This window comes from Rhincodon typus, chromosome 2, assembly GCF_021869965.1.
Source record: "Rhincodon typus isolate 14 chromosome 2, sRhiTyp1.1, whole genome shotgun sequence".
Taxonomy (NCBI): domain Eukaryota; kingdom Metazoa; phylum Chordata; class Chondrichthyes; order Orectolobiformes; family Rhincodontidae; genus Rhincodon; species Rhincodon typus.
Window position 1 is genome coordinate 32376465 of NC_063333.1, and position 27370 is coordinate 32403834.

At 41.4% G+C, this 27370-nt stretch overlaps 1 protein-coding gene across 2 annotated transcripts in view; it reads right to left on the reverse strand.

Annotated features, from left to right (window-relative positions):
• Positions 1-27139, reverse strand: part of jcada (junctional cadherin 5 associated a) — a 175816-nt gene extending 148677 nt beyond the window's left edge. Inside the window, exon 1 of one of the 2 annotated variants that reach the window (XM_020530480.2) lies at positions 27078-27139. The gene's annotated coding sequence lies outside the window, so the exon portion shown is untranslated. The remainder of the gene's footprint in view (positions 1-27077) is intronic. The other variant, XM_048618521.1, reaches the window with a different exon arrangement.
• Between the last annotated feature and the right edge of the window lie 231 nt (positions 27140-27370).

Genomic DNA, 27370 nt, shown 5'->3' on the forward strand with positions numbered 1-27370 from the left:
TCCTATAATGAGGTGACCAGAACTGAACACAATATTCCAAGAGATAGTAGGAACTGCAGATACTGGAGAATCTGAAATAACAAGGTGTAGAGCTGGATGAACATAGCAGGCCAAGCAGCATCAGAGGAGCAGGAAGGCTGACGTTTCGGGCCTAGACCCTTCTTCAGAATATTCCAAGTGTGGTCTAACCAGAGTTTGGTAGAGCTGTAGCATAACCTCACAGCTCTTAAACTCAATTCCCCTGCCAGTGAAAGCCGACACACCATATGCTTTCTTTACAACCCTATCAACTTGGGTAGCAACTTTGAGGGATCTATGGATGTGGACCCCAAGATTCCTCTGTACCTCCACACTGCCAAGAATCCTGCCATTAACCCTGTATTCTGCATTCAAATTTCGACCTTCCAAAATAAATCACTTCACACTTTTCTGGGTTGAATTCCATCTGCCACTTCTTTGCCCAGCTCTGCATCCTGTCAATGTCTCGTTGCAACCTACAACAGCCCTCCACACTGTCCACAACTCCACCAACCTTCGTGTCATCGGCAAACTTACTAACCCACCCTTCCCCTTCCTCATCCAAGTCATTTATAAAGATCACAAAGAGCAGAGGTCCCAGAACAGACCCCTGCGGAACACCACTGGTCACCGAGCTCCAGGCTGAATACTTTCCATCTACTGCCACCCTCTGTCTTCTATTGGACAGCCAGTTTTGTATCCAGACAATCAAATTTCCCTGAATCCCATGCTTTCTTACTTTCTGAATGAGCCTACCATGTGGAGCCTTATCAAATGCCTTGCTAAAATCCATATACACCACAACATTGCAAAAGATACAATGCAGAATTGCGGCACAGGAAACAAGCAGCTTTCACTCACATCAGATGATTAGTGATGACAGCACAAGTGCTGAGGTACTACAATGTTAATGATGAAGGGTGATGGCAGTGAGACTGGGCTTGGAGCAATCCTTATACAGCAAACACAAACAGTTCCATTTACATCCAGGGTTAATGCGAACTGAACAATACAGGAGAAGGAATGTCACCCTAGGAATAACAGAGAACAGATGAGTAGCTGATAGCAACACACATGTACCATTAAAAGACCTAAAGACTTTAAAGTTTACGGTGAAATGCATGTGCAGAGACTGATGAAAGTGGGAGGGACAAACTGGAAGAGCAAACAGTTTTTGTTTATGACTGATCATTTTCTTTTGTAGTCAATATATTTTGAGTAACTTGCAATTGCAAATGGTAATACATACAATTTGCTCTTGTTTTAACGCCAAGGGGAATGTTTGGAGAAATGCATTTTTACACTGTGCACTTGTGTATGTAAGATCAAAATTTAGATTCTTTTTATCTTAACAGTCTAAGAGTTTATGGATGAGGACAGGAAAGTGGATTGAATCGGTTCAGCCACACATGATATAGTTGAACGGCAGAGCTGGCTTGAGGGGTCATATGGCTTCCATTTCTCATAGATACTTCATAACAAATAAAATTTTCCTGATGAAGGGTCTAGGCCCGAAACGTCAGCCTTTTTGCTCCTATGATGCTGCCTGGCCTGCTGTGTTCATCCAGCTCTGCACCTTGTTGTCTCGGATTCTCCAGCATCTGCAGTTCCTATTATCTCTGAACTAACTAAACTCTCAGCTTGACATCCCATGCCTACTTCCTACTTTCCCTAGTCTTTATTTTTACTGTTTATTTTGACTATTTGCTGCCTGTAACTTTCATGTCCATTTCAGTCTCCAAAATGTGACATTAAGTTATTTTAAATGTTTGAGCATTTACTTTGCCACCAAGGATGAGACGACACATCTGGAAAATCCACCCAAGTTCCCTGATAGGATCCCACTGACAAAATACCTGGAGCACAGGCAGAACAGCACCGAGTAACCATTTGTTCCACATCTCCAAGGTTTCTTCAAATGTCCCTTTGTGACTTCAAGAACCTCACGGAGTTTCAGGGCCATTTCATTTTCATTTACTGTCCCTTCAAATGGCTCTGCGCATAAGTGTACAAGTTAGGGTGGGTCTGAGAGGGCTTGTTGCTGAGCACTGGCATCAGATTGTTGTGATAACACAGTCAGCTAGTCCATCAACACTTGCTGTGCTCTGGTGTGATGGTTACAATTAAAAACTCTCCACCCATCACTCGCTATACACACACTCATTGAGTTAACACTCCTGGAATGTCTGACGCATACCATGGAGCAATTATTAACCTCCAGACTACCTTCGGGAGGAAAGGGTGGAGAAGAAGAATAAAGAGAATGGGTCCAAGATGACCAATTTTAAAAGAAATATCTCACAAAAATGTGACAAAGGCAGCCACTGAAATATCAGACCAATGACTGTCACGTTATTTTCATATTTATTTTTCTTTGTAGTATAAAGATGCTACAAAGATCAATGGCTATGATGGCTCAGTGGATATGGTACTGCACTAGAAACTCAGTCAGGGCAAGTTCAGAAATTCTGCTGTGGCAACTTACAATGTTAAATTGAAATAAATCTGTTAATTTTTGGGCTACACAAACATATAGCATGGGGAGGCTGCAGTATTCTTTAATTTAAAAAAAAGGTCTTGCTTGATGAGAATCTACCACTGCCTTCACATTCAGAACATTCCCAATCACACCAGAGTGGCTGCAGTTGTACCAATGATGGACAGTACCCACTTCCCAAGGATGATTCAGAAAGGTAGAAGTTGACCTTGTGTGCTAGTCTAAAAGGGTGACAATGTGCTGGTAGGTCATTGTACAGTTATCTTGATATTCTACTTTAATTGGCTTCACTCTATTGTCTATGATTTACCCCATTGGGTGAAAACTAGCAAAAGCCAAGCAGTGTATAAGTGTATTCTGATGAAATTGCTGTCATCGTTAATGTTAATGGAGGTACTAGCCCACCTTTCAGACGGCTGGATTTTCTCCCCTACTCCCCCCTGAGGGGCTGGCAAGGAGCACATGCCCACTGATACTGGCTGCCCTCTGCTATTTGGAGCATGCCATTACTTTAATTAGCCAAGGGTGAGACTTCCAAACCCATCCCAGGAGGAAGGTGCAACCACAGAGAGCTGCTGAGCCAGTCTGATTGGCCAACAGCTCTGTAGGCCCACTAGTGCCAGGTTTAGGTGGCAGTCATTGCTGAGACCACAGGCAGTCACCAAAGAACAGGAGGCCAACAGGTACACCTGGGGTATTCATCAGGCCTAACTGGTGGATTACAACAAAGGGGGTATGTCTAGAGTCACTGAGTTTGAGAGGGATGGCTATGATTTTATGTGGGTGTCTCCAATGGGCAAAGAGGATTTCCCCAAACGAGCTCTTCCCTTCCTTACCCAACACGATCTCACCCAATAAAAGCATGGTACTGCTTCTGCCATAAGGGGATGGGGAGGGGGAGGGTGCAGGATGAGACACTAGTGGCCACTATTTGGACTATCAAGGACTTCGACGGAACCATCACTTCCTGTAAAATAGGAGAAAGGTCAGGTCAAGAAGATTATGTGCTGCTTTTCCCATTTCCCTGCTGCCTTCAGGCTGACTCTAAAGCTCCTTCCTTCACATAAATTTATCAAAACACACTTCTGCATGGGCTGAATCTTACCAATAAAGGAACAGGAAGCAGACTGACTGGCTGTGATTGACATATTTAAAGGCCCAATTACAGTTGACTTCTTGCTGATAGCAACTCGACCCCCTATTGAGTGAGGAAGTCACAAATTAAATGGGGTTGTGGGAAGATGGGGTAGGCACAGTGAAGGCAGGCCAGCAATTTCCCCAAAGACGTTTCTGCTCCAGCACTCAGACCTTTGTTGTTTGAATTCTCTATTGATTCTGGGCAACAGGTCCCTGACTGCTTCAGAACCAATCCCCTCTCCTGGTCTTGTCTCCAAGGGAGTTGAATCCTGGCCCTCTGATTGGGCCAGCAGCTCTTGGCATGATAGGCTGCCACCCCTGAAGTGGATGGTAGGCCCTGAGCCAGTCACTTAATTGGCTGGTATCCTGCATCCCAAAGACATATGCGCAACCCCACCCTACCTACCTTTGACTTTGCAATGAGACCCTTCTTCCTTTGAAAAATCCCAGCCATGGTGTCAGCCTCTGATTAGGCCTGGTCCAGATCCTGAAGGCCTAAGTGGCTCATTGGTTGAAGTATCCTTTGCTCAGGACATCACAATGTATTGTCCTTGAACGTCAGGATTTGATGCCTTATGAACACGTGCAAGTTCCATGACACCCTCTCTGACAAGCCTCTAAAAGCTTCAGCTGAATTTCAGGGCAATGTTTCTTTCTCAGGCTTTCTTGTGGTGTTGGACATTGTGACACAAAACTGGTCCTTAATTGGTCTTTTTCACTTATATAAAACTTCTGCACTAATGACCAATCGCTGTGCCATTTAAATTTGGAACATAGTCACTTCATTAAGGAATAGAAGTTAGCTTTCATTCATCTTCAACTTAGACACCCGTAGAAAATATTTGGCAGAGTTCCTTTTCAGTTTATGGAAAAGGAGATTAAGTCATTGAATTTACAATGTTGCTACTCTGAAAATATGTTTTAATTTCCTCACTCCAGGGGCCACATGAGGGCTGTGAGTAAGGTATGTGTCAAGTGAATATTTATATATGACTAGTGAGGATGGCCTACACAGCTTGCTAACTACTTCAGGATTCAAGTATTAGGACAGCATTTTGAAGCAGTGAAGCAGTGAAACATAACTCATTATTTGCCATTGGGAACAAAAACAAAGTTGCTGGAAAAGCTCAGCAAGTCTGGCAGCATCTCTGAAGAAAAAATCAGAGTTAACATTTCTGATGAAGGGTCACTGGACCCGAAATGTTAACTATGATTTTTTTCTTTACACTCATGGTGTAGCGTTCAAAGCCATACCATCCCACAGACTGCCTCTAATAATCATGTGATGATCAAAAAGTAGTCAGAATTTTTCAGAAATTAAACTGCTATTGCAGGATATAGTGGATTACTGGATCTTTCTAAGAATCCTGGGTTTGAGGAACAGAAGACAATGTGGTCCATCAAGCCTGTACTGCCATTCAATATGAGCAGGGCCAATCCTGAGCTTCAATTTCACTTCATCTACTCTCCATATCGCATGATTCCCTGAGAAACCAACTATTGTCCATCTCAAGATTAAATATATTCAATGATGGAAAATCCACAATTCCCTCAAATTTAAGAACTTCTATATGAAGAAATTTCTCCTCATTTCAGTCACAAATGACCAGCTCCCTAATCTGAAACTATACTCCCTTAGTTTCAATCTTTAGGCAGGGAAACCATCCCTCTGTCGATATTCTAGTGAATCCCTCCACAATCTTAAGTGTTTGAATGGGATCACTTCTCATTCTTCTAAACTCCAGAATACACACATCCAACTTATTTCTCATTGTCCTTTTGATCCCAGGGATCAATCTAGGAACCTGTATTGTACTGTCTCCAATGCAAGTACATTCTTCCATCAATACACTGACCAACTAAAACAGCGCATAATATTTCAGGAGTGGTCTCACCAAAGTTTGTAGTACTTCAGATGAGAAAAGTTCCATCACCGTGAATAGATATCACTCATCTACCTTGATGGATGTAGAACTTCTTTTAAATATATGACATGATAAAGTTAAAACAAAATCTGCATCATGTTATGTTTATTTTGGAATTTGTCCTACTGGCACCCACCATTTTAAAATCATAGCTACGAAGGGGTAGAGAGGAGATTTGTCAAGCTGTGATTTGGAAAAATATGTTGTATGTAAATCAAGAGCATTGTTTTTTTTCTCTCTTGGAATGAGGCAACATAACTTAAAACTGCTCTGAAACAAGTCACTGAGAAATATATCTGCAGGACATAATCAACAAAAGCAGGATGTCCTGTCAGTTTATTACTATGACAATTGAGCTGAAGCCACATCTAAACAGATCCCTAACTGTAAAAGCAGGTGAGTAATCAAGTTTAGCAAAATCTGCATGACTGCTGCAGGGCACTTGGGCTCTGTACAGGCAAACTGAGGGGTACATAGACTGCGCATTGGAGTAAGAATGCAAAACTGCTTATGTTATATTGGTTTAAGGAAAAAACAGGAACTGCGGATGCCGGTAAGTTGAAACGAAAACATAAATTACTGGAGAAACTCAGTAGGTCTGGCAGCATCTGTGGAGAGAAAGTAGAGCTAACATTTTAAGTTCTGCTGTAGGAAGGATGTTGTGAAACTTGAAAGGGTTCAGAAAAGATCTACAAGGGTGTTGCCAGGGTTGGAAGATTTGAGCTACAGGGAGAGGCTAAATAGGCTAGGGTTATTTTCCCTGGTGTGTCAGAGGCTGAGGGGTGACATTATCAAGATTTATAAAACCATGAGGGACATGGTTAGAGTAAATAGACAAGGTCTTTTTCCCAGGGTAAGGGAGTCCAAAACTAGAGGGCATAGATTTAAGGGGAGAGGGGAAAGATTTAAAATGGAGCTAAGGGGCAACTTTTTCACGCAGAGGCTGGCGCGTGTATGGAATGAGCTGCCAGACGAAGTGCTGGAAACTGGTACAATTACAACATTTAAAAGGCATCCAGATGGGTATATGATAGGAAGGGCTTAGATGGATATGGGTCAAATACTGGCAAATGGAACTAAATTAATTTGGGATATCTGATCAGCATGAACAAGTAGTTAAGAACAAGTAGTTCAAAGGGTCTGTTTCGATGCTGTACACCTCAATAACTCTAGTTCTGAAGAATGGCCACTGGGCCCGAAATGTTAACTTTGCTTTATCTCCACAGATGCTGACAGACCAGCTGAGTTTCTCCAGCAATTTTTGTTAAATTGGTTATTACATGCCTGGCTGAGTATTCAATCGATTGACTTCAGTGGAACTGAGCGTCTGACATGTAGTATAACAGGCAGCTGCTGGTATACTGCCTGTTGTGTTGTACTGTCACAGACACATTTCTGCCCCAAATGAAAGACATCTTCATTATTAACCTGTGACAAACAAACACAGCTTCCAAAGCTCGTTCACCAATTCTGAGCTTAAGCATTACCATTACTACAGCTCTCACTGGACAATGCCTCAATAATGGTTTTTTTTGTGGGGGAGTTCCCTTGCTGCGAAGTTCATGTCACATACCTGAGGTATGCAGAATGAAAAATGATTATGCCAGTGAAGTGCAGATTAACTGTGTAGAATCATTTGTTTAGTGTTCAGTAATTAACGGATTAGAGTGCATGAGATTTGTTTTCGGCAAGCATCAGGGTCAATTCAGTTCTGGCCAGTGATAGCTGTTTTGAAAGTTCCTGTTGATTATAAAGTTTCTCTCAGTAGGAAATGAGCTCAGCAGCTGCTATATGCACTCGGCATGTGTCTGCACTGTAATGTGAACAACTGCTGTCCATTGTTTTTGTCCTGCAACATCCATTAGATATTAATACAAGAAGCTGGAATCTCATGGGGTAAATACAATAAGCACTGTGTACAACCTGAATTTCATCTAGGTGAAAAATGTACCATTCTGACAGTTTAAAAACTGTATTTTTATTGCTGATTGCATTTTACCTCTCGCCTCAGAGTCGTAAAGTACAGTTCATTCCTGGACGCTCATCTCTCCTGAATTGTTGTAAACCCTGATTCTATAATGGTTTTCAGCAAGGAACCATGCAGCTATTTGTAGATGAGGAACTTGGAGAGATACAGAAAAATATGGCAATGGGGGACTAAACATGAGTGCTTTTTTTCAAAATGGCCGTCACAAGTACGCAAGGCCAAGTGGCCTCCTTCAGAACTTGCCATGGTTCAACATCTTGTGCTGAGGCTCAATGTTCCACACACATTAACAGCACAAGAACATAACAAATCAAGGCAGGAGTAGACCATACAACCCCATCAAGCCTGTCCTGATCTGGGCTTCAACCTCACTGCTCCACATATCCTGTATTACTAAGACCAAAACACTGTATATCCAGCCTTAAATGTATCCAATGGTGGAGACTTAACAAGCCTCTGGGGAAGAGAATTCCAAAGATTCACAGTCCTTTGAGTGAAGAAATTTTTGTATCTGTCGTCCTACATGACCAGTCCCTTCTCCTAAGACCAGGACCTGGTGTTTTAAATTCCCTGACTTCTCAGCATTTACAGTTCCCAGCTCCAGAACCTTGGATGTTTCAATAAGATTACCTGTCTTTCTTCTCCGCAGCAGCGCCAAGTGTAAGGGTCCAATTCCTTTCTGTGGCCCTGATGTGTAAGGATAACCCCTGATGCCCAACAACTCTCTGGTTGTTATACATTTCCAACTCAACCAACTGGTGTAATGTTCAGTCCACTCGCGTGGCCTGATGGGTACATATTACTGGCTGAGCATTTCCAATTATGAAAGGAAATCTATGCACCACTGACAGTCTGGAGGTCTGAGGCAGGACTGAATCACAGAATGTCCTTGTAAAACATACCAGCAGCAAAAGTAAAATTAATCAGAATCCATTTTATTAGTTGATTTTACAGGATACCAGAGGGAGGCTAATGTAGGAAACATAGTTCAGTAGCAGTCGGTACTCTTTTGAAACTTGGAATTAAGATAATTTATCAGGATGTGTAGAATAAATTTCACTCTACATTGACCAACTCCAGGCAGCTCACCAGTACCAGTCAGTGATAAGCCTCCTGTTCATTGTTTAGTTTATTCCATACAATCTCCATGGGATTGCAGACTTATCTGGAAATAAGAAGAAAGATATTTGGCTAGCGACACACTATCAGTCATTGAGGTTGGTTGGCTCACCGAGCTGGCTTGTTGTTCCGCAGATATTTCATTACCCTGCTGGGTAACTTCGTTGGAGGCTGCACTGATGACGTTACCCAGCAAGGTAATGAAACGTCTGCGAAACAACAAACCAGCTCGGTGAGCCAACCAACCTCAACACCCACAACCCGAGCTACAAATCTACTCCAAAACCTTACAGTATCAGTCAATCAGGCCCTATCAGTGTATTGGTATGGCCGGTTACCCATTGACAGTAAACTGTACTGCAGACCTCAAGTTACAAAGTCTACCAGGCTATATCTGACCTGGGTATGCTCAAAGCTGACAGTGCCAGGGAGCCCATAAAATTTGCTGTATCTTAACAATAACATCCTCATGAAAAGAAAATGGCAAAGTGATGACAAACATCCCTCTTTAATGGAGCTGACTACAGGCTGGTGTAACCCTGGTTCATCAGAAACCTGTTTCTTCAGTAAATTATGTCAGTGATGGTGGAAAAAGACAGTACACACTAACCAATCTGATTAGAACCAGGTATGTGAGCTAGCCTCCATTTCCAAGTTGTTGTGTGTGTTTTGAATGATAGTTCCTAAGTGTAGGTGCAATTTTCTTTAGGGTGAGACTAAGTTCCACTCCAACTACACTCTGCCAGGTTGCCTTCAATTGAACACATGACTGCACTTGTGCCAATGCTCCATTCTCATAAATGAAAAGCAGACTTTGTATCTGCTCCGAGTTCCTCCGTAAATGAGTGGATCCATCCTTTGTGAAAAAAATGTACTATCCTTTGGCCTGCTGTGTTCATCCAGCCCTGCACCTTGTTGTCTCTACTATCCTTTCTTTACCTGATGTAGCAGATTTTTTTCTTTTCAAATCCATATTCCAGTTATAATGTTACCATCACGTCACCCTTTTATACTCATGTAAACTGATGCTGGGTGTACAGAAGAGAATGTTAACAACTGTTTCACAGCACTAAGCTCCTTCAATCAGTCAGCACAAACAAGTGATACATTGACGCCAAATTTCCCTGTTTACTGGTGTTGACTGTACGTTAGAATAGCATTGGCATTTAGTCGCAAAAATGTAACAGTCAATTTCAACCCATGAGTTGCAATCACTGCGATTTTAGAGCTCCCTGATATATAAACAGTTTTTTCAAGCTAACCATTATGTAGCTGATCTTTGCAGGGCCAGCCATTGCCAGGCATTACCTACTGGAGAAGCTCCCTGAATTCAATTCATGATTTCAGTGGATGAAGGAAAACTCAAAGAGCTGAATTTGTTTTTATTGGAGATAAGAATACACAAAGAAATGGATGAAGTCTCTTTGCCTTGCGGAACAGGTTGTGAGAGGCATAAGCAAGTTATTTCATTTGGAGGGAAGGATGGATATTAACAGGTTTTACACAAAATCTAATGAAAGAAGGCCTTATGTTTCCATTGCGCTTAGTTACAACACCGAATGTTGCATTGACTCACATCCTTACCTAAAGGATTTTAACGACCTGTAAGGAATTGAGTATTATAAGGCTGACAAAGCTAAAGATTAATTGTGATCATTCCCCGGCTGAAGTACATTTTAAGATTAAGCTGAAATCTAGACTGGTATCATTGCCCTTTCCTTAAGTTTTTTTATTCATTCATTCACAGATGTTACTGACTGTTGGATATTGCTGACTGGACTAATTCTTATTCCCCATCCTTAGTTGCCCTGGGCAAGGTGGTAGTGATGAGCTATTTCTTGAAAGGCTGCAGTTCTTGGGATATAGACACACTCACAATGCTGTTTGGGAGGGATTTTTACCCAGCAACACTGTAGGAATGACACTGTACTTCCAGGACTGTGACATGGAGGGGAACTTGCAGGTGGTGGTGTTCCCATGTCTCTGCCGCTCTTGTACTTTCTAGATGGCAGAACTGTAAGTTTGGATGGTGCTAGAAGGGGCAATGCTCTGAAAGGTTATGATTTCAAATAAACCTGGTGGACTATAACCTGGTGTCATGTGACTTCTGACCTTGTCCACCCCAGAACAACACCGGCACCTTCACATCATTGATGGTGCTAACACAGGAATTGTGGTAAATTATTACGGTGTATCTTGTAGTTGATATACAAGTCACTGCTGCTGAATAAAGGCAGTGAATGTGATGCCAACCAAGCAGGTTATTGTGTCCTGGATGGTGTCCTAGGTTTTGTTGGAGTGACACTCATCCAGGCAACTGGTGAGTATTCCATCACACCTCTGATTGTGCCTTGTAGGCTGTGGACAGGCTTTGGGGAGTCAGGAGGTGAGTTACACATTGCAAGATTGCTAGCATCTGACCTGATTTTATAGCCACAGCACAAGCTAAAATATTGATATCAGTCCTGTGCCATGCCACTTCTATTGACCCAAAAAAGCTCCACTTATTTATCACAGCAATGGCTGAAAGTTGTCATTAATTGGCCAGTTAAGAGGCCTCAATAGACAGTGGGGTTGGAAGGTAAAACATGGCTTTCCCACTCTGAATTTCAGTGAAGGTAGGAAGGCGGTGACTTTCAGATGCAAACTGCCCCTACCAATCTTAATGCCCGCACCTCCAGGCTCATCCTCGGCAACAGCAGAGGCTTCTGCCTCTGCTCTTTCCTCAGAGATCAAATGGGTAGAAAGACTGGCTGAATTTTTACAGAGGGGGGAAGACTTATATGCTTTCAAAATGTTGGGCAGGACCAGGATGCGAAAGTCCCATCCTCATTTCTGACAGATTTAATTTCAGTGGACATGAGGAAGGGGACAAGAGAAGGACTCACACAGTTGGGAAAGCCAAATTCAGCAGTGATATTTGAACTCAGGGCTGAATTCAAACAGTTCTGCATTTGATTGTTTCATGACCCTCAACCCATAGTGTGGGTGTCGCTGAGTATGGGATTTTCATGGATGATATGCAAATTGATCGAGTAGTTAACAATGAGGAAGATAACTTTAGATTACAGGAGGATTGTAAGTAGGTTGGCCAGACAGCCTAGGCCCGAAACGTCAGCCTTTCTGCTCCTATGATGCTGCTTGGCCTGCTGTGTTCATCCAGCTCTGCACCTTGTTGTCTCGGATTCTCCAGCATCTGCAGTTCCTACTATCTCTGACCAGACAGCCTGATCAGTGGCAAATGGAATTTAATCCAGATAAGTGTAAGGTAGTTCACTTGGGGAGGACATACTAACGAATACATAATGAATGGTAGGATTCTGGGAAGCACTGAGGATCAGAGGGACCTTGGTATACATGTCTACCAGTCTCTTAAGGTAAATAAAGTGGTTAAGAAGGCGTAAGGGATTCTTGCCTTTATTAGCTGAGGCAAAGAGTTTAAGAGCAGAGAAGTTATGATAGAACTGTATAAACCTTCTGAGCAAGGATCACCGGACCCGAAACGTTAACTCTGTTTTCTCCTTCACAGATGCTGCCAGACCCGCTGAGCTTTTCCAGCAACTTTGTTTTTGTTCCTGTGTATAAACAATTGGTTAGGCCACAGCTAGATTATTATGTGCAGTTCTGGAATCCACATTATAGGAGGGATATGATAGCACTGAGACAGTGCAGAGGAGGTTTACCAGGATGTTCCCTGGGCTGGAGAGTTCCAGTTATGAAGGGAGATTGGATAAATTGGGGTTGTTTTCTTTGAAGTAGAGGAAACTGAGGGGGGACATGATTGAGATGTTTAAAATTATGAGCGGCATAGATGGATGTAAACAAGAAGGAACTTTGCCCTTTGTCGGGGGCTGGGGGAGTTGTTGGTGGGCGGAATCAATGATCAAGGGCATAGATTCAAAATAAAGGGCAAAAGGTTTAGAGAGGATGTGAGGAAAATGTTTTTCACCCAGAGAGTGGTAGGAATCTGGAACTCATTGTCTGTAAGGGCAGCAGAGGCAGAAACACTCATAACATTTAAGAGGTATTTAGAAATACATTTGCTTGGACATCCTTGGACACTGAGGGCAATTCTGCATGGCCAATCCATCTAACATGCACATCTTTGGGCTGTGGGAGGAAACCAGAGCACCTGGTAGAAACCCACGCAGACACAGGGAGAATGTGCAAACCCCACAGAGACATTTGCCTCAGGGTAGAATTGAACCTGAGTCCTTGGTGCTTTGAAGCAACAGTACTAACCATTGAACCACCACGCTATCTGATAGCCAGCAGATGTTGATTACAAAAATGTTTTTCTCATGCAGTTTCAATAGAGTTTGTTTTTGAAAATTTCACCAGGTCTGGGGATTGTTACTATTTCATAATGAACGTTTGGCCGAGTTTCAAAGCAACTTGAAAGTAAAACTTGGAAATGACACATTTGGGTCTGACTCGTCCTTTATACCTGAAACTGAAACGTCAATGTGACCAGTATGTTCATTTTCCATTTTTAATAGCTTTATTGTTCTTTTTCGTCTACGATACTTCTCACAGTGGGTGTTCTGTGTTCACAGACAACAAGGTGCAGGGCTGGATGAACACAGCAGGCCAAGCAGCATCATAGGAGCAGAGAGGCTGACGTTTCGGGCCTAGACCCTTCATCAGAAAAGGGGGAGGGGAAGGGGGTTTTGAAATAAATAGGGAGAGAGTGGGAGGCGGATAGAAGAGGGATAGAGGGCCTGCTGTGTTCATCCAGCCCTGCACCTTGTTGTCTCGGATTCTCCAGCATCTGCAGTTCCTACTAGTTCTGTGTTCACAGTTTGGTTGACAGTTTAAACAGGATAATAAAGGCTATGCTGCCTATGATATGGAGTTCTGTATAATTTACCTGCTTTTATAATAAATTAACCACATAAAATTTAAAAACTCTTGGTGTGTTTCATGAATGGGAGTTTTCTTCATTATCAACTGTGTAAGAGTGAGAGTTCTAATAAATTATTAGAAGTTTATTCACATCTCCACTTGATTTGTGAGGTCTGCCAGTGAAGATTGCTGGTTGAATAGTTATGTAGGTCGCCTGGTGGCAATGGGACAGATGAGAGGAGTCATGATGGAGGGGGACATATGTTGGCATGGATGAGCCATGGAGGGTTGGGTGGGCTTCTAAATAACTGAAATGAAGCCTCAGCAAACTGAGGCAGGCTTTTTAACCAAATAAATTCCAAAAGAACTGCAGCTGCTGTAAATTAGGAACAAAAACAGAAGTTTCTGGAAAAGCTCAGCAGGTCTAGTAGCATCTGTGAAGAAGAGAAACAGAGTTAACATTTTGGGTCCAGTGACCCTTCCTCAGAACAGATGCTGCCAGACCTGCTGCCCTTTCCGGCAACTTCTGTTTTTGTTTCAGGGTTTTTAACCAGCCCACCTCAACACTTGCCCACCTTCATGGCCACCTATTGTCTGCTTCCAGTGTCGATGGACCAGGCTCTATCCCATCCACACCTCTCACAAGTGGAAGTTCGGTTTAATAGGGCCCTTTGGAACTGAGGCAGGTCTGCTATAAGATTTGGGCTGAGTTAACCTTCTGAAGATTTGATAACTTGAAAGCATTTTTAAACTTTCTGATGATTTACAAGACCATTGAACATCCAAACAAAACAATTGGAAGGGAGGGTTTAGCTGAATCAAGTTTGGAAGTGGATAGAGCAGTATTTGGAGTTTCAATTTAAAGTTCAGGTGAAAGAAGGCTAGACTTTTATAAGTTGATGGCTTTTTTTATTCTTTCATGGGATGTAGGAATCACTAAGACCAGCATTTCTTGCCATTCTCTAATTACCCTTCTGGCCATTTCAGAGAGCAACTAAGAGTCAATTGCATTGCTATGAGTTTGGAGTCACATGGCGACATAAGGAGGGGCAGATTTCCTTTCAAAAAGGGCATTTGTGAAACCAACTGGTTTTTAGGATAATAGATGCTAGTTGTCGTGATCATATTTACTTTGATTAGTTTACAGATCCAGACTTTATGAATTGAATTGAGGTTCCACTAGCTGCCATGGTGGGATCTGAACCCATGGCCCCCACAGCATTCCCCTTGGCCTGTGGATGACTAGTTCAGGAATATTTACGTGAGCTGTAAAATCTGGGATGGTTTAATTGTCCCAGCAATGACAAAGTTCAGATTTAGGATGGGGACGTAAGTGGACCAAACTGAGTGAGAAGCATATGGGTCTGAGGTAGGGAGCGGAGGCACAGGAATATAAATTCAGCCATGTTAATACATTTAATTGCTTATGTGACTCACCATCCTTGCTTATACTTGCCACTTCCCCAACACAAAATAGTGTGACTAAGGAACTGGGCTGTTTTCATTAGAGTGTGTGCTGTTTCTGGCACAAAATGTCAGAAGAGTACAATTATCTATACCACTACATTAACACAATGCACCTCTTCTTCATCTTCATAAAAAAAAAACACTCCTAGTTTCTGCATAACTATATGTAGTCCTTTTATGTGAGATCAATCTACACTGTAGACATGTTTATATGGGTAAAGCTTTAGAACTGTCCTGTTTAAGTTATTGTTATGGTTTGACTCTAATGATTCATGAACATTTCTAATTTCTAGCTGACATGAATAAGCAAACAATTGTGAAAATAATGACAGCAAAGCTTTATGACATTAATATGCTTATTTTCATGCCATAACAATGGTATTGGCATGTTTCGCACAATCTCCAATTTTCAGTTCATGCAGACAATATGAAACGTTAAATGCACCAAAATAATAATCTCTGCACTTAAGAGCAATTGCAGTATCTGAGACAGCTACGTGTTTGAAACAAGATGAGGCCAGTGAACTGAAGTTATACTAGCAGCTTTGCATTTCTTTGTAACCTGGGAAAACCAAGTTTGATGCATGCAAAGAAATATCTGCAGAGGTTTATACACATCTTTGTCAAACCTTGAAGGAAGAAGAACTACTCTGGGTGTTAATATCTTAAACACATTTCACAGTTGTATTCCTAACAAAACTTTAAACAGAGTCAAAAATAATATTCAAAGGCAAATAGCACCTAAAGGAACTCTTAGTGGCAGTCGGTTAGCTCAGCTGGTTAGAGCATGGTGCTAATAACGTAAGGTCACGGGTTTGATACCCATACTGATCAAGTGCATCATATCCTTGCCGCTTGTTGCATGCTTTTACTTTAGGTGTATGAAATGATCAGAGGTATAGATTGAGTGGATAGCCAGAGACTTTTTCCTAGGGTGGAGGTAGCTATTATGAGGGGACATAGTTTTAAAGTGAGTGGAGGTAGATATAGGGGAGATGTCAGAGGTAGGTTCTTCACTCAGAGAGTGGTAGGGGTGTGGAATGCATTGCCGGAGAGGGTAGTGGATTCAGCCTCATTTGGGGCATTTAAGCAGCTATTAGATAGGCATATGGATGATAGTATAAGGTAGGGGTAGAGGTTAGATAGACCTTAGGCTTAGGGTAAAAGTTTGGCACAACATCGTGGGCCAAAGGGCCTGTACTGTGTTGTACTGTTCTGTGTTGTGCATGATTACACTATCATTCCAAATCAAATTTTAAAATTCTACTTAATTGATTCTCCCCAGTTTACTTCATAGAGTCATAGAGTCAGACAACACAGAAACAGACCCTTCAGTCCAACTCATTTACACTGACCATAATCCCAAACTAAACTAGTCCCACCTGCCTGTGCTTGGCCCATATCTCTCCAAACATTTCTTATTCATGTATTTATCCAAATATCTTTTAAACATTGTAACTGTACCTGCATCCGTCACTTCCTCTGGAAGTTTATTCCACACGTGAACCATTCTCTGTGTAAAAGAATTGCTCCCATGTCTTTTTAAAGTATTTCTCCTCTCACCTTAAAAATATGACCCTAGTCTTAAAATCCCCCATCCTAGGAAAAAGACATTTGCCATTCACCTTATCATTTCCCCTCATTATTTTATCAACTTCTGTGAGGTCACTTCTCAACCTCCTATACTCCAGTGGAAAAAGTCCCAGCCTATCCAGCCTCTCTTTATAACTCAAACTCTGCATTCCAGCAGCATGCTGGTAAATCTATTCCAAACCCTGTCCAGCTTAATAATATCCTTTCTATAACAGAATGGCCAGAATTGGAAACAGTATTCCAGAAGAGGCTGTGAGCTATGAAAACCAAAAGAACTGCGGATGCTGTAAATCAGGAACAAAAACAAAGTTGCTGGAAAAGCTCAGCAGGTCTGGCAGCATCTGTGAAGGAGAAAACAGAGTTAATGTTTTGGGTCCGGTGCCCCTTCCTCAGAACTGATGGTGGCTGGGAAAACATCAGTTTATATGCAGAAAATAGGGAGGTGGGTGGGGTAGGGAGTAAACGATAAGATGGAGCCCAAAGAGAGAGAAAGACAGTTGGACTGACAAAGGAGTTGCCAACGATCAGGCTGGGAGGGTGAATAGTTGTTAATGGGGACTGTTAGTGACTAAGAACAGGGGGTGTGTAGTGGCAGGCTATGTGGTAACTAGGCCCTTTCCATAATAAAAAATAGCATTAGATTGTCAATCATTGTGTATTTTTCAGGATGCATCATTTTCATTGGTGATTACTCAGCAACAAAACACAAAAGGTCTGATGCCGTATTCAAAATATTGGCAATTTGCAAATTTTTAACATTTAACTGTGATGCGCATTAACTAAGAGGGATACTTGTTGTTCACATCCTTGCAGTGACACAGTTGAGACCTGGTTTGAATTCGGCCAGTTATGCGAGAATGTAAGGATGTGAAAGATGGAACAGGTCATCACATGCTCTAATTGGCCACGATAATCACCGAAGCTTTCTCTACTGATTGTTAAAGGTAAAACACAGAGTTAGATGAAGACTAAGGTTTTTGGGAATGTTGTGGTTTGCTTTTAAAAGCACATTTTAGTTTCAAAGTTGTTGGCACTGAGGATCTGCATTTTGCCAAGATTATTGGGACGCTGAAATTGGTCTCAATTCTGCGTCAGGAAGTGGTCCTGGAGACACAGAGCTCACTGACCTTCTGGAGACAGGAAATTAATAAGTGACTTTTGGGAGCCTTGTGGGATCGCAGATGAGAGTCAGACCAGGGAATTGTAAGGTCCAGAAGATCCACTGTGGTGCCCTGGCCAGCAGTCCCATTGGGAGAGGCAAGAACTATTGAAGTAGACAGGAGATCACATGCGTAGCTAAAGAGGAGGATTATAAAAGCTTAAAATTCCCTCACGGTTATGGCAGTCACGGCATCTTTACTGACCTGTGGAGATGTTTATCACTTTTAGTAAAGTCTGTGCTCAGGTGACGGAAGACACATCAAAAGGTCACCAATATGCAACCTGCAACAAGAAGACATCTTCTGGTTCAACTCTGGCTTGTGGCTTGAGTTGTGATAGGGGAAGGGAGGGTCAGTCTCTCATAGGGAAGATCCAGGGAGAAGCTACATGCCTCCCCTGCTAATTAAATAATAGGTTTAATGGTTACTCACTGGTGCTGGGTAGGTAGCCTCAGGCACCCTCACCCTGTCTCCAACAAGGTTACCTGGAGGCATAAATATGTCAGGTAGCTGACCCAAAGTGATATTGTCCAATTTGCACCTGGTTCCCATCTCCAACTCCACCTAAATGGGAAAATGAAGCCTAAGAATTCCCTCTGCAGCTGAAAGCTGACCTGTTCCACAGTGCTGCAGAGGCACAAACCTGGCTCCTAGGCCAATGTCTCAATGGCAGATTGGTGAGAAATAGAGGCAACAAATGAAAAATATGATCCTGGAAGACAACAGTGACTGAAGGAAGTAAATAAATACTATTATCATTGGAGCAGAATTCGACAAGGCTCAATTATCTGAATATTTTAGAACACAAGAACAAGAACACAAGAACTAGGAGCAGGAGTAGGCCGTCTGGCCCTTCGAGCCTGCTCCGCCATTCAATAAGATCATGGCTGATCTTTTCGTGGACTCAGATCTACCCGCGTTCTCACCGTATCCCTTAATTCCTTTATTGTTAAAAAAAAATCTACTTTTTTTTAAAAGCGTTTACTGAAGTAGCGTCAACTACTTCACTGGGCAAGGAATTCCATAGATTAACAACCCTCTGGGTGAAGAAATTCCTTCTCAGTTCAGTCCTAAATCTGCTCCCTCTAATCTTGAGGCTATGCCCTCTTGTCCTAGCTTCACCTGCTAGTGGAAACATCCTCTCTACTTCTACCTTATCTATCCCCTTCATAATTTTATATGTTTCTATAAGATCCCCTCTCAATCTTCTGAATTCCAATGAATATAATCCCAATCTACTCAGTCTCTCCTCATAAGCCAACCCACTCAACTCCGGAATCAACCTAGTGAACCTGATGATTTATATTAAATAAACTTTGTCTAACCAAATAAAAATAGAAACTGTTGGAGAATCTCAGCACGTCTGGCAGCTTCTGTGGAGACAGAAGTAGCGTTAATGTTTGGATTCTTTAAAAATAGTCAAAGACTTAAAACGTTTATTCTGTTTCTCTCTCCATAAATGCTGCCAGACCTACGGAGATTCTCCAGCATTTGTCCTTTTAGACAAAGGTTATTTATTTAAATCACTTCCAGCATTTTCTATTTTGATTTCAAGTTCCCAGCAGCCTCAGCATCTTGATTTTTCTCGAAAGGATTTTTCGTATAGGCCGCCCACGGTTTTTGGGGGTGGGAGGTGGAAAGTTGACAAGCAGCAGTTTGTCAGGGGTTCATCCTGGTACTTACCCTGGGTTGTGTTGCCAAGGACTGGTGTATATTGGTGTTTTTGGAATCATTGGAAGGGCCTTTAATTATAAGGCTCATCACACATGTCTGTGTGATATGGGGCACATTTAGGATACCCACAAGCCAGAAATGTTGCCCACGTGTATATAGTTGCACTTAATATAAATCTTCAGGTCTGGGCCTTCACCACAGATGCCGCAACTGCTGTCCCTGAAATTGCAATGTCTCATTCTTAGATTATGGTGAGCATAGATCCCTGATCATCATGTTCCAGGCCAGAGAAGTGAGAAAACATAGCACAGGGTATCTGTGGACCTCACCCAACCTCCATCACCAGTGATGACATCTTAATCTGGGTTCTGTTCCCATCAAGGTCATGTGATACGTTTAGAGTGATCATGGGATTGCCAGAAAGGCCACAATGATTTTTTTTTGCCTGGGGAGTCTTTATTGATTTTCTTCCCCTTTCTTCTGAAAAATATAACTCACGGTAGCATATGGTTCCAGAAATGCTGGCAACTCTTCGCTACTTCACCAAATTAGGCTAGAGGAATTATCATTGGGAACAATTATACATTGTCTGACTCGGATACTGTCTACTCAGTTACATATCACAAGACAATGTGAGAAATGATGTGAACAATCACTGAGACTACATGCTGATTTGTAAGTCATAGATCTCAGGGTTAGGAGTTAATATCCACTAAGATTCAAGTTAACCTGAGACTGTTCAAATTATACCCTTGACGCACATATTCTGAAACCTGGCTGTTTTGATTAGATAGGGTGTCTCCATGATAAACACAGTTTGGATTTGACAGCAGCAAACCTTAGGGAATAGATCCTAATGATGGGTGACTGCACTTTACTGGGGGAGTGGGGACTTTGATCCTAATCAAAACATTTTGCTAATGGATCATTCACAAGCAAGAATAACACATGCATGAAACATATTATTACTCAAATCAGATAGATTGGAGCCAGCAAGATACAATACTTTAAAAAGTTTCTTGAAATGAACAGCATAAATACTAATTATCCTACATTATGAAAGAGAGACAACACATCAAAAACTCTTCCCCAGCTATAATGCACTTTGAGACATTCTGAGGTCATGATAGATAATGCATAAAGGTGCAATCTTTCTTTTCTTTAATCTGTCCCATAGGCTTTTCTTTTTGTCTGATTTGGGTTGTAGTCTCAATTCTACACTGATGGTGAATGGCCTTTGTCACAACCGGATTATAAATTCCTCATTCCCTTTCATTCACTGTAATAAACTTGATATCTCGAACAGCAGAAGTTGGGACTTGTATGTTATTGGATGACACTTTACAAGACTGTTCAAATAACAAGTCCAACAGCTGCCACCTGCTGGATTTTGACCATTAAAAACACGTAGTAATGAGTCTCAATCAGACATGATCTCCATTTGACAGCTATTCTGAAGGATTACAGTCAAACACGTCAGTTGCCTTGAAATATCCCAGCCCTCACTCCTCTGGCTCATTTAAAATTCATTTTCAATATTCTCAAATAATTTTTACATAAAAGTGATTGAGTCATTCTGCATTCTTAAGAAGTAGATTAGATTTCTCCAGTACTTTGTGGTGTTAGATTACACATTTCCCAGAACTTGATCAAAATGTTGTCAAAGCTTTAGATCCAGCATGTTACAAGGAGACTATCAAGACTCTTAAATGACATAAACTAAACAAGGGAAAATCAAAGGAGGAAATATTCTTTTAGCCTGTTTCCTAACACTTTTCCAGGGCAGTTACAAAGAGATCATCATACACAAGCCTGAAGATAAACAGGTTTACTTTCTAATTAGTTCGTGGATGGGTAACATTGGCCAGGCCACATTTATTGTGTCTCCTTAAATGCTCTGATAAGGGAAAGCAGGTCCTCATGTTGATCTGCTATAATCCTTCTGCTGCTGGCTCTCATACAGGCCTTAGGTGAGAAATCACAGAATTTTGATAATAGTGGACAATAGTGGCATTCTTGACCACATCATATCTCCACAGTCACTTTCCAGCAGGGTCACTGAACTGGACCAGGAGAGAGAACCTTGGCTGATAGTTTCTTCCCCTCTTTGAGAGAGTTGAAATTGAATGTAGCTGCTTCTACCTAAAATGTTATCAAGTGGTAGATCAAATGTGACTCTTTCTTGGTGGGGTTGGGCCCAGTTACATAAATGAATAGATCTTTAGAGCTTTAACCTACTATCCATACGTGGAGTTGTGTAAACCATGGTAAAAGGAGCTGGGCTGGTACCACTGATAAAATAATAGAAGCATACAGCATTGAAACATAGAAACTAGAAGCCATTCAGCCCTTTGATCTTGCTCCTGCATTCAATATGACCATGGTCGATTCTCTAATTCAACGTCACATTCTCACTTTCTCCGCATAACTTTTGATGCCTCTAAAATGGTTTGCAGTTCTGGTTGCCATACCAGAAGAACATGGATGCTTTGGAGAGGATGCAGACAAGGTTTACCAGGATGTTACTTGTTCTGAAGGGTTTCAGGTTTGAGGAGAAGTTGGATAAACGCCTATTGTTTTCACTGGAAAGATGGAGGCTGAAGAGGTCACCTGATAGAGGACTACAAAATTATAAGAGTCATAGATAGGGTGGGTAGTCAGAGGCATTTTCCCAGGGCGGAATTGTCAACTACAAAAGTGCACAGGTTCAAAGTGAGAGGGGGAAAGTTTAGGGGAGAAATGCAGGGAAAAGTTTTCACAGAGAGGGTGGTGGGTGCCTGGAATGCACTGCCGGTGGAGATGGTGGAAGCACACACCTTAGCAACGTTTAAGGCATATATTGATAGACACATGAATGGGAGGGAGACAGAAGCTGCTTATGGGCTATAAGTAGTGGGTCTGAATAAGGATTAGGGATCGGTGCAGGTTTGGGGGCCAAATGGCCTATTCCTGTGCTGTACTGTTCTTTGTTCTTTGAAATGCCTCCCTGCCCTTTCACTTGTGATTGGTGATTGAACCAAAGGAGCCTCTATAGTGGAACTCCAAAGTACCTGTAGATACATTAAACTATGAAATACAATACGTGTTTTAATTTAGAAAAGGGGCATTAGCCAAAACATGACTGCAATTGTAAATTCAGTGGCGGTCTGGAGACAGAGACAGAGACCAAGACCTTTTAATGGTCAAACTGAACCGTAATTTCCTGGGAGTTGCCTCAGACTGTGAACATGATGGGAGAAAAGACTGGACAAGACGTGCTTTCTGTCTCATCACAAGAATAGGGGTTGAAAGCCAATTTAATGGCAAAGACATTTTAATCTTGAAATTGACTGATTAACTACCAATTTTTTGATTTTTACTCTTCTTGAATGACCCACGGACTGAATCTTATATCTTTTAACTATTATCTTTATCTGAACTCACTCCTCATTTCTAAGCTGTGTATATTTGTGCTGTGTTATTATTTCTTCTTAGGGAACTAATAAGCTAATTCATTAACTCGTTAAAATGTACGTGCCATTGGAAGAAGGGATGCTAGTGAGCTGATGCACCCATTTGTAATATCCTGGGTACAAGCATGCTATGAAGACCACAGCTGAAGAACACTCGTTAGTTACCCTTGTATTGGAAGTAAGGGATTCTTTCGCTGAGTGCTTGAAGCCAGCTAACCAGCAAATCAGTCAAAAGGAAATAGGATTTTTTCTTCACCGGACCCGATCTTTTCTTCATAGATGCTGCCAGACCTGCTGAGCTTTCCAAGCAACTTCTGTTTCTGTTTCTGATTTACAGCATCCGCAGTATTTTTGTTTTTATTCTTGAAATTGACTGCTCAACTATCAACTTTTCACTATCTACTCTTCATAAATGACCCAGGGACTGAATCATATATCTTTTAACTTTTATCGTTGTTTGAATTCACTCCTCATTTCTAAACTGTGTGTAATTGTGTTGTGTTATTATTTCTTCTCATGTTAGGTGACTAATAAACTCATTCATTAACTCGAGAAAGCCTGTTAAAATGATTCTTTTTGAAACATCAATCCACTTGGGTTTGGGACAAAGGGACTAAGGAAGGGTCTTCTGTAAATTTGCCTTGTAGTAACCAACTTGGTGAATAAAGAAAGGGAGCCAGTTCATCCCTCCTCCCCCGGGAGCTTAACAATGTGGGATATCCCATCTGGAACTGTAACAATTTGGGGAATCGCGCCCAGTGTCTGATTGTAATACTTGCAAGCTCTTCAATTCAGACTAACAGTTGAATAATGGAGGGACTGACTGTAAGACCAGCTGATTAGTGGAGTAACTAATAACCGTCCCATGAGAAATGAGTAACTATGGTTCCCTGATCTTCCTGATTAAAACGGTGAGCACAGAGATTCATAAATAACATGTTCCATGCTTTTCCCTCTCGAGGCCTGTTCTCCACCAATTTTAAACAAGCCTTGAAATAGGAAGCAAGTGCGCAGTGCCCCCTCCTGAAAAAGGGCAAGTTAGACCTACAAAAGACCCTGTGATGCAGTCCCTGTTCATTTCCCACAGATAGAAAATGGACAAGGACTTACAAGGAAAAGGTTCAGGGAATGTTTTGTAAAGATTTCTGCCTGTCCTAAAGAAGCTGTCAATGGTTGACTTACTACTAACCCTGCCTCTTGTGACATCTCGATCAGCCAGGTCAATTCTCTCAATTCTTATTCTCCCGAAACAACATGTTTAATGTTTGCTGGTTAGCTGGCTTCAAGCACTCAGCGAAAGAATCCTTTACTTCCAATACAAGGGTAACTAACGAGTGTTCTTCAGCTGTGGTCTTCATAGCATGCTTGTACCCAGGATATTCTGCCAGCTCACCACTTCCAAAGAACCTTGAAATGATTCAGGACATTCACAAATAACATCCAGTGTGAAATGGTGGTCCTTGTGCATTTTACTCTCTATTTCAAAAGAAACACTCCTGTAATTTCTCAAATTGTACTAGCCTTCTGAATATGAGCTTTAAATGTGGTGTGAAGAACTATATTATGACAAATTGAATAGACTACCTGGTAGACCGTGAGACCTTGGTCAGACTTCCATTAGAATTCTAGGCCTCATTTTAGTCTCCTCACATAAGTGCTTTGGATAGGATGCAGTGGACAGCTCGAGACTAGTTGTCATGTTGAAGCTTCCTAGTTAACAAAATCAGGTAAAAGAATCAGTACTGCTCACTTTTAAGAGGTGTGGAAGTAGAAATGTTCTGATCAAGGTTTATTAGATGATGAAAGAATTAGACTGCATTCCACTTGATTATTTGTTTAAAATAAATATGCCAGCAGGAGCCAATTTTAAATTAAATAAGGCCAAACCTAGTGTTGATGTCAGGGAGTAGTCCTTTTCAAGGATAATCATGGATAATATTTCAGATTGTTTTGATGGGGGTGTAGTCTGAAAGAAATTTCCAAAAGTTTTTCCCAACAGTTGGCTGGGTTTTTAATCTGTTTCCTTGCTTCTGCCATGAGATCTCATGGTTTGGGTGGAGTAAAGAGCGTATGAATTATATTTTACTATGTATTACAATTGTGAGGGACAGACAAGATGAATCAGAGGCTTTTCTATCCATTTCACCATTACTTATATGTTTAAAAAAAAGGTCAGACAGAGTTTTATTTTCATCAAAGATAAATCCCAAGTTACAATCAATTGAACATACAATACACATGTTTAATTCTCTGCCTGCTTACTTTGGGATGTTGGTTGTGCTGCTGCAGTGAGGATCCTAGCCTAACCCTGCAAGCACCAGTGATTGCATTATATTCAAATACAAGGCCAGATCTCATTAATCATATTTCAAAACATAAGAACAAAGGAATTAGGAGCGGGAGTAAACAATCCAGCCCTTTGAGCCCACTCTGCCATTTAACATGATCATGGCTGATCTCATCCTAGCCTCAACTCCACTTTCCTGCCTGCTCCCCACAGCCCTTTCTCCCGTTTCTCATCAAAAACGTATCTATTTCCTTCTTGAATCTGTTGATTGAATCTGCCTCCACTGCATTCTGTGGCAGTGAGTTCTATAGATTTCAAACCCTCTGAGAGTTGTAGTTTCTCTCATCTCAATTTTGAACCTACCTCCTCTCACTCGATATCTATGCCCTCTTGTTCGAGACTATCCCACAAGGGGAAGCATTAGTTCAATGTCCATCTTATCAATCCCCTTCAGTATTTCATACACCTCAATCAGACACCTGCCTCATTCTTCTGAACTCCAGTGAGTACAAGTCCAAGCTATTCAACCACTCCTTGTACAACAGCCCTTTCATCCCTGGAATCAATCCGATGATCTTCCTCTGAACTGCCTCCAGTGCCACCATATCCCTCCTCAAGTAAGGAGACCAAAACTGGACACAATATTCTGGACATGGTCTTACCAACACCTTAAATAATTGCAACAACACTTCTTTACTTTCATAACCCAGTCCTTTAGCAATGAATGCCAGGATTTTATTTGCTTTTCTTATTATATGCTGCACCTGCATATTCCATGCAATTCATCCAGAAAGATGCCCAGATCCCTCTGCACTGATGCACTCTGAATCTGCTTCCCATTTAAATAATAATATTAATAATAATAAGAGCATTGGAAACCCTTAATTGTCTCCTGAACAAATATGATATGGAACAGGAGGAGATGTCCAGGTGCAATCCTTGCTCTGACCTCTGTAATCTCAGTTTCAATGGCTGTGGAAGAACAACATTGGGATTGGCAATGGCGAGCTAGGAAATCAGTCAAGTGCCTACTCAGCAACATCTGTCAGAAAGTGCTTGTCTGGTCAGGCTAAACTGGGTTCACTCGAGATGCCTTCACCAATGAATACATGCTCCAGGCTGACAATGTGCAGAATGGTCATTTGGGAAAGGTACCACATGCACATTTTGACAGGCTCTGTCACAATGTCATGATATTACTTGGGAATCTCATCAACAAACACAATGCAGTTGGAAAGGGTAGAACAAGTGTGAAAGTATTTGCTGAAAATAAGTGGTCCAATAGCATTACATATTGCTAATCTATTTCTGAGATGAAATCAAGGCAAAAGTTATATGTGCAAAGTGGTTATAAATCCTTTTGAAGTGCATTTTAACTGTTAAATACATTCACAACAATTTCATTAAACAAACAAAGAAATCAGCACTCATCCAATCCAATGAATGAGTAAATGAATCAATAATATAAACCTATCAACTCAATTAGTTGGGTTAGACATTTCTTTTACAAAATTAGCAAAGAATGTATTGTTATCAGCTTCAATTTCTATCCAAAGGACAGCCTTCCCACTTGTCAACAGATTTTCTCAAAACAGGGCTAAAAAAATCAGAGAAAATACATGAAACAGGATAATATCTTAAATCTCTAAACACCTTAAATGTTACAATGCTGTCCCTTATTGGGATAGTCAAAAGATCCTGATTAAGTGAACTTCCAATGTCATCACTACAGTATAACATACAATAAATTCTGGTTGATACAAGTCATGCTGCTGTTCTCCAATGTGCTGTATTCTCAGCTGAGAGACAGTGAGGAAACAGCAATCTCTCTTAGAAGTTGTGGAATCACTTTGAAAACAACAGACTATGTTTAGAATTGTTGCCTAATTTAGGAAACACCATAAAGATAAACTTACCTGAGGTACAAGAATTGCTTTTCACTCTGCCATCGCGACTGTTGTTACTCATTGAAGTGCCCCAACTGAATAAAAAAGCAGTCTGGAAAAATACACTGCTACTCTCTTCTCCAAAGTACACTCCCCTTCTTCCTGCAGCTGCTTCCTAAACAAAACTCTGCTATTGTTCTGTTATCTGCACCACAAGCATGCCCTTCTCTACAATCCCTGTGTGCAAAGGTCTGTATCAGACTTACAGTAACACACTACTGCAATGCTCATCACGTGCTTAATGTAATCACTCTTGTCATGCT